General features: G+C 38.5%; 1 pseudogene; it reads right to left on the bottom strand.

The window, feature by feature from the left end:
* Window positions 1-7511: 7511 nt before the first annotated feature.
* On the bottom strand, window positions 7512-8119 carry LOC113186416 (grpE protein homolog 2, mitochondrial pseudogene; annotated as a pseudogene).
* Between the last annotated feature and the right edge of the window lie 434 nt (window positions 8120-8553).

Below are 8553 nucleotides of genomic sequence, written 5' to 3'. Positions count from 1 at the left end.
GTTTTGGGAACTGTAGTTACCTTATCCTCTCTGGGCTCCCAACTTAATCTCTTCATCTCAAGGAGTCTGATGGGATCTCCATGGTCCCTTCCATGCTCTGCAGCTTGGAATTCTCCTGAGGCAGAAAGCCACAGCAATCATAGGGAATCATCTCATTTGTTTCTACCTCTCAGGTAACATACTCCTTTTTTTGCTGAAGTCCAATATCTTGAAAACCATTGCTTTACATACTTGTCTTATTTATTAGTAATTGCAGGTGTGATTACTAATAAATTACTAACTCTGGCTCCTGTTAGTTTATCCTGGTTAGAAAAAGAAATTTCTCAGCTGTGGTACTTTGAGATTTTAAGATTAAAATATTGGTGACTTTTGGTAAGGAATGGCTGCAGGTTAGAGGTTAAAAAGGTTTAGTTTTAGAAGAAGGAAGAGGATTGCATGGATATGCGTAAGATCAGTCCAAATGAATGCAGGAGTTATTTGGTTAACAGGAATGAATTTTCTACCTGATGGTGGAAGATGTATGGATCTACACGGGACCATCTGTCTTTATGACCTCATTCTAGATGGGACTATATGGAAGAAAAAATTCCTAGGGAGATATGTGTTCCGAATCTAGAATAGCAGCATCAGATCTTACCATGACTGGAGCCACTTGTGTGGATAATAATTCATGATAATAACAACTATGACTTTTTGAGTCTGCTCTGTTACATGGTTTATGTAAGTACAGAACAATCCCAATATGTAGATAATTTATCTGTACTTTCTAAATGATAGAACTGAAGCTCAAATAGACAAAATAACACATACCATCTCTCTCAGCTATTGAAAGCTACAGAAGGGATTTAAAACAAGATTAACAAGATTCCAAAGCCCAAATCCTTATATCCTATGACATGCTAAAAGAACTCTAGACATCTACTTTAGTGGCCTTTTGAGAAAGTTCAAGAATTTGAGAAGTGAGTTTTGTACCACCAACCACATTCAGCAAAGCATCTTGAGGAGTAAAGTATAGAGCTGTCATCAACCAGCATTGGCCTGGCTTCAATCAATCCAGGGGAAGAACAACCAGGGGACTTGAATAGGGATCCCACGCATCATGAATTCATTTGGATGTCCAGGGTCCTGCCTGAACGTTGCCCTTTGAAATCTAACTCGAGTTAAACAGAGATTGACAGGTTTCCTCTAGAAGAAATCTCATGTTTGCCCAAAACCCAGGAGAGATTTGGTCAAGATGTCATGTTGTTCCACTTTAGTAAGTTCTTTGAAGATAGAATCATGAAAGTTGAATTTTTATTATCTTGGGTAAGAGTTCTAAGGTTCTGCCGCTAAGGCCAGGATTCAATTTAATCTAATTCAACAAACATTTATTAAGTAAGTGCCTGTCTATGCCAGGTGCTGTTTCAGGCTAGGAAATCAAAGAGGAATAAGACACTATTCCTACCCTAGAGGAAATCAGTCTAGCTGGGGAGACGAATGCATAAACAGATAATTACTGTAGTCTGGGATAAATGTGATAGAACAAAGGCACACAGAGGGCTATGAGGGCTCGGGGAGGAGCCAGTGATCCTGGGGCTGGGAATGGATGTCCCATCCGGACTCTTCAGCATTGTTTGGTTGCTTCAAGAACAGTGTTTAGAGTTTCAAGCCTTTTAATATTACACTACACTGCTGACACTTTCCCCCCCCCCCCCTTGTTCCTGATGATTTCAAATGTAATCCCAGCGACTCAGTCCTGGGAATACACAGAGGAAAGTGGGGGAATTCCAAGTGGAGCCTTGAGTTTGCCTTCCATGTATTCTGTGATTTGGGTCTATCATTGGGGCTTTTGGTTTTCGTCAGGGATTGATCTTGTAAATATACTTTGTTCAGTCATCTGTTGAATATTAATAGCAGAAACCAAGAGTTTTACTAAAAGAATGATATGGTCAGAATTCTATTAGTAAAGGGTAACCTTTTCCTGAAATGGGTTGAAATTGGATCACATTGTGATCTAGAAAACAACAATAACCAGGCTATGCTAAAATGTAAAGTATTATTGGAAAAATAATAAAATAAAAATAATAATTCAGATGTAAAGTATTATTAATAATATATCTTATAGCAAGCTATGCTAATTCCTTCTTTAATTTTTGTCTCATAAAAGTAACATATGGGAAGTATAGAGACAACTACTGTATTAGTTTACTATTGCTGCTGTAACAAATTAACACACATTTAGCAGGTTTACAGTAACACAGGTTTATTCTCTTTACAGTTCTAGAAGTCAGAGGTCTGAAACTGACTTCTCTGGGCTAATGTCAAGGTGTGGACAGGGCTGGTTCCTTCTGGAGGCTCTAGGAGAAAAACCGTTTCCTTGCCTCTTTAGTGTCTCATTGCTATCCATGTTCCTTGACTTGTAACCTCCTTCCTTCATCTTCAAAGCACATCACTCCAATTGCTTCTGTCATTATATCCCCTTTTCCTCTGACTTCTCCAGCATTCCTGTTATAAAGACTGGTGTGATTATATTGGGCCAACCCACATAATCCAAGATAACCTTTCTATTCAAATATCCTTAACTTAATTATATTGGCCAAGTCTTTTTTTGCTATGTAAAGTAACATTTACAGGTTCTGGGGATTAGGACATTGGTATATTTGGGGACCCATCATTATACAATTCACCACAACGATTATTGTTTTGGGATTGACTCAGTACTCTTCAAGAATTTATGTAATTCAAATGATTCTATGTACCTACATTAGTATTTATGCCTTTTTCCTTTAACCTTGCGTTATTTAACTATCCCAATGTATTTTTTCAAATGCTTTTCGACAGCTGCATAATTCTTCTATAGGGTTATGTCATAATTTATTTAGCCATTGCATTATAATTTGTATGTGTTAGGAATCTTGCTTATAAGTAATAGAAACCCAATTCTAGCCAGGTAAGCAAATGAGTGAAATTATTGTCTTCAACAGCTTGATGAAATGTTAAAGAAGCCTCCACAGGATTCTACAGGGCTTCAGGAACCACTGAAACCCGGAATTTCAATAGTACCAGGTAATATCCCTCTTCATATCTTTTTTATGTTCTCTCACTGAAGTTTTCACCTCTCTCCCTACCCCCACCATGGTATGATTTCAACCACTGGAGATGGACTAGCTGGCCAGACTCTGTTTAACTAGGTCAAACCAAGCTAACTTACAAGAAGTAAGTTCTTCTCATCAAGGCATGGATTTAATCTTAGGGAATTCAAAATCAGGTCTTACTGATTAGGGACCTTACTCAGAGTGTGGCCCACAGGCCAACAGCATCAGTTATACGTAGGAGCTTGTTAGAAGTGCAGGACCTGATCATCAGGAATCATCTGCAATGTAACAATAACCAGGGGCTTGCATGCCCATAGAAACACTATTGTAGTATCAGCCTTTTTCTGTCCTTTGATTTTTGTGGGTGTTGACAAAGCCTGTGTTGACTGGTGAGCATGGCTCAGTGAGACAGCGAAACCAGCAGCTCCGGGGGCATTGAGCACCACACTCATACCAACCATCATTGCGTGGCAGTTTCTTGCATCATGGGGTAGTCAAACCAGAAGATCGAAGATCTGCAGCTGCATCATCCATATGCTGTCTAAAGCACCTCGGGAAAATATGGCCTGGCCACGCAAATCTGGTGTTGGGCTCTGTCCCTGCCTGGCCCACCCCAGACAATCAGCTCATTTGTCCTCCCATATGTTTGTGATTTTGGTAACACAATGGGCAGAAAAGGGTGAAGCCAACATACTGTGATGTCATTTTGTTGATTACCTGTGAGGCTCTTCCCCCATTGTACATAAATCACCTGTGGGGACTTGCATCTGGGCCTGCCGTGATGCCCGTCCTATTAAGCAGCATATGGTTTTCATACTGTTGCGAGCCAGGGAAATGTCCAACCTCTATCACCTGGAAGGAAAAACTAAGAATTTTCAGAGGAAAATAATCAATTTAAAATCAGCTGTGGATACAATTAATATAAATATGGGTAAATAGAGAGATAATAGGGCTTTTGAGATCAGATATTCCTATACTGTGATACAGTGAGAAAGGGCATAGACTCCTCTGTACCTGGGTTCAAATCTTAGGTAGTCAGGTAAGATGGCTTCAACTGCAAGTAGTAAAACTCACAATGCAACCAGATTAAATAAGGAGGGCACTGGTTCTCTCAACTAACACCTGTTCAGAGAGAGGGCTACTGCAGCCATTGGATGTCTGGGCTCCATGTCCATCTTCCTAAAATTCTGGATGTCTGGGCTCCATGTCCATCTTCCTAAAATTCTTTTGATTCTATCTCCCTCTATATGTGTTGGCTTTGAGAGACAGCAAGATGGCCACAGGTGTCCCAAGTCATCAGTTTTCATATTTCCTGGGTCCAAATATATCATATGCCCATGTCTGCACCAGAAGTAAATAGGTCCACCTAATTGGCTTAGACAAATAAAGATATACTTTCTGGTTCAAAGATAAAGCTAGCTTCCCTAGAAAAATAGGATGCTCACAGAAGGAGGAATAAAAATAAAAATACAATTCTATTAGGAAAGAGGAAATGGGGGTATGGAGTATAGGGTTAGGGTTAGGGTTAGGCAAACAATAGTGCTACCAGGGGTCAGAGCAGCATCTACAGCCTAGAATTTGAAAAGTGACAGTATTTTTTTTAGCTCTAGAGAGGATTTAAGAAGGAACAGTCACCCTGTCCACATTCTCCATGTTAACAAAAAATGTTCTGCAATGGATTTTCTTGTACAACAAATATAAATATTACCAGAGTGGAAATGATATCAGAGACACAACAAAGTATTTCAGGGAATGGATCTCACCACATTTTCCTTCTAATTCTTAAGAGAGAAGTAGCACTCTGGGGATCTTTCAGACTAAAGGTGGAATGGATGGATGATGCCAGAGCAGGTGGGGATTACAGGAGTGAATTTAGAGGTTCAGAAGTATTTATAAAAGAAGAACATGAGAAATGTTTGTGAGCATGAAAATCTTTTGTATCTTGATCTATTAATATTAATATCCTTGTTGTGATACTAGACTATGGTTTTACAAAGTGTCATTATTGGAATAAACTAAGAAAAAGGAAGCTATTACTAGAAGAAAAAGTAGGTCCAATCCTATATCATGTCAGCTTAGGAACTGACTTCCTTAACAAGACTCCAAAAACACAAGAAGTACAATAAAGAACCAATAAAGATACAGTATCAAACTAAAAAGCTTCTTCACAGCAAAGGAAACAATCAAGAATGTGAACATAGAGCCTGAAGAATGGAGAAAACCTTTACCACTTGCACCTCAGACAGAGCATTAATCTTCAGGTTATACAAAAACTCAAAAAAGTTTAACACCAAACCAAAGCAAACCAAACAAAAAAAACTCATAAGAACAACAACAAAAGAAAACAACCCAGTCAATAAATGGGCAAAGGAACTGCACAGTCACTTCAGAGAAGAAATACAAATGGTCAAAAAATACATGAAAAAATGTTCAACATTAGAGAAATGCAAATTAAAATTACACTGAGATTCCATCTCACTCCAGTCAGAATAGCAATTATTAAGAATACAATTAACAATAAATGTTGGTGAGGATGTAGGGATAAAGGTACACTCATACATTGCTAGTAAGACCACATATTGGTGCAACCACTATGGAAAGCAGTATGGAGATTCCTCAGAAAACTTGGAATGGAACTACCATTTGATTCAGTTATTCTACTCATTGGAATATACCCAAAGGACTTAAAATCAGCATACGACAGTGATGTGGCTACGTCAATGTTTATAGCAGCTCAATTCACAATAGCCAAGCTATAGAACCAACCTAGTGCCCTTCAACAGATGAATGGATAAAGAATATGTGGTATGTATACACAATGGAATATTCCTCAGTCATAAAGAAGAATGAAATTATGGTATTTCCAGGTAAATGGATGGAACAGGAGACTATCATGCTAAGTGAATTAAGCCAATCTCAAAAAACCAAAGGCTGAATGTTCTCTCTGATATGTGGATGCTAACACACAATACATCCGGTGGGGAAGAGAAGTTCATTGGATTAGTCAAAGGGGAATGAAGGGAAGGGAGGGGGATGAAAATAGGAAATACATAGAATTAATTGCTCATAGATTTCCTAGCTTTGTATTTGAATACATACACTAGGTATACAAACCTTATTTAATAAATAAAGGAAACACAGGTGGCATTGTGTACACATTGTGTACAACCACAAGAACAGTATCCTTTTATTATTATTGTTATTCATTAAGTCATTTATTAGACATATCTTTTATATTATACCAGTTGTAAGACTAAAAAACTCCATATAGACCCATTAACTTTAAGAGGTTAATACATAAGAGGGAAGCTATATGTTTTATACAAATATGACTTAAGATGGATACAAAAACTAGGGATTTAAGCTTATCTGGCTTGGGGATATAGCACAGTGGCAGAACACTTGTCTAGCATGCATGAGATCTTGGGTTCCATCTCCAGCACTGCAAAAACAAAACAAAAAAAGTTTGTCAATGTAAGAGGGGCAGTGATTTGTTAGTACCAATTAAAGCAAAAAGAAATCTCAACATAACCAAGTGAGATGAGAAATCGTGGGAATGTAACATTTTTGTCCTGATCACTTTTCCTCATAATCTAATATAGGATCCTAAGGCAAATTTAACCAATAGGACATAGGAGTTGGGGCTGGTGGAATAAGCGGTTATAGGTAGTTACCAATATAGATTCAATTATCAATACAGTCTTTTCCAAAATGTCTGTCATTAGCTGTTGGTGCTGCCTCAGTTTACCTGAAATTATTGTATATCTAGTGAGGCTAAAAAATAATTGTTTGCTTTAAAGGGATGTAGGGATCTTGAATTTTCTGATGCTCCCTGCCTTCCAAATGGAATTGGAAAGGGGTAGGTTTTCCAAAACAAAGCAAGTATGAAGCCTAGCAGGGACTGTAAGGACAAAAGATGGCTAAACAGAAAAAGAATAAAACAAAAAGGAGAAATCCCAAAAAATCTATGTATATAAAAACCAATCCAAACAATCTAAACATATACAAGTGTAAAGCTTTATCATCTAAATACCCAAATGTTGGGACCAATCCATGCTGTCCCCTTTTCCCACAAAATACAAGACACTGTACAAGACACTGTACTAATTTCAACCAGTAGTTGAAAATACATGGTTAAGAAGAGGATTTTGGATTCAAAGTCATCAAAGTACCAATTTAAAAATAACTTTTATAAACATATTTTGATAAGGGCCATAGAAACACCTGTCACATTGTTCAAATGCTCCATGGCAAGACTTCTGATGAGACCAAGCAGGTCTCATGATATTAAGAGAGTATCATAGAAATAAAGCCAGTATAACTGAATCCAAATCAAGTCACATGAAGTGCCTCATGTACAATACAAACCTAGTTTAATAAATAAAGGGAACACAGGTGACTGTTCTCTGGGAGAACCTTCAGTTCTTCATGGCGGGTTCATAATCTTGTCTGAGACTCTACTGCCACTTGAGTAAGTCTAAGTATGGCCATGAAGTTTGTCGCCATCTTGCCTTGCTGATGCCACTGTGCCAGGTTGTACCCAGACACCAGCTGGCACATGATGAATTCATGCTCATGAGGATTGTGTGTATCACCAATGGAGTCATCTTCTCCAGGCCAAGCTGGCAAACCCACTTCTCAGCTTTGCTTCTCAAAGTAACAGTAGTCCAGAAACTTTCTCCAGAGTGAACTTCGGGTCCCCAGATTTTGTTTCTTCAGAAGTGCACTCAGTTGTCTTTTCCAGAATGTCTGCTACTCCCAAGTCCTTACAGAAATCTGGATTCCAAATATCGTGGAGTCTTCCACACGTCTCTGGGTTCTTCTTACGTTTTCACAATCAGCTACAGCTCTCTGGTATCTCAGTGTTAAATCCTGGACTTCCTTCTCCCGTTTAACAGCTTTGAGCTTTAAGGCTCATTCAGCAAGAGAGAGCCCAAGCTCATCAGGAGGGTCCTCCGAATGCAGTCTTCACCAGCAGTTCTCTGGGTGGCAGTGCTGATTGGGTGCAGCCATACCCAGAAGGGATTTTTTTCCTTCCTGATCATTTCTCTACCTCACCAACAAACTGCCAAAAGAACTGCTATGTGAGGCCCAGGAGGCCAAGAGCAGGATCCCGATCAGAATAAGTCATACTCTGTGTATGCATAATATGCCAAAATACATTCTACTGTCATGTACCACTAAAAAGAACAAATAAAAAAAGAAAAAAGGTAGTTATCATTTCTTTCAATTGCAAGTGAACTCACAGTCACCTCAACAAAAAAAAAGTTTAAAACATTGTATTAAATCAGTATTTTTCTTGATAACTGAGTTGTTGTTTTGTTTTTTTGCACCCGCTAAATTTTTTCCTGTGACAGGTGTCTCCTCACACTTAGGCTGAGGGCCACTTTCTAGTAAATTATCTCAGGCAAATAAGATATCCTCCCTAAGTTTTGGTGTCTTCATACCATATGCAAAGTGGGAATGACAGCAGTTCTTA

The sequence above is a fragment of the Urocitellus parryii genome, chromosome 7 (assembly GCF_045843805.1).
Source record: "Urocitellus parryii isolate mUroPar1 chromosome 7, mUroPar1.hap1, whole genome shotgun sequence".
Lineage (NCBI taxonomy): Eukaryota > Metazoa > Chordata > Mammalia > Rodentia > Sciuridae > Urocitellus > Urocitellus parryii.
Note: the sequence above shows the minus strand (reverse complement) of the source record. Positions and strands in the feature narration are given on the sequence as shown.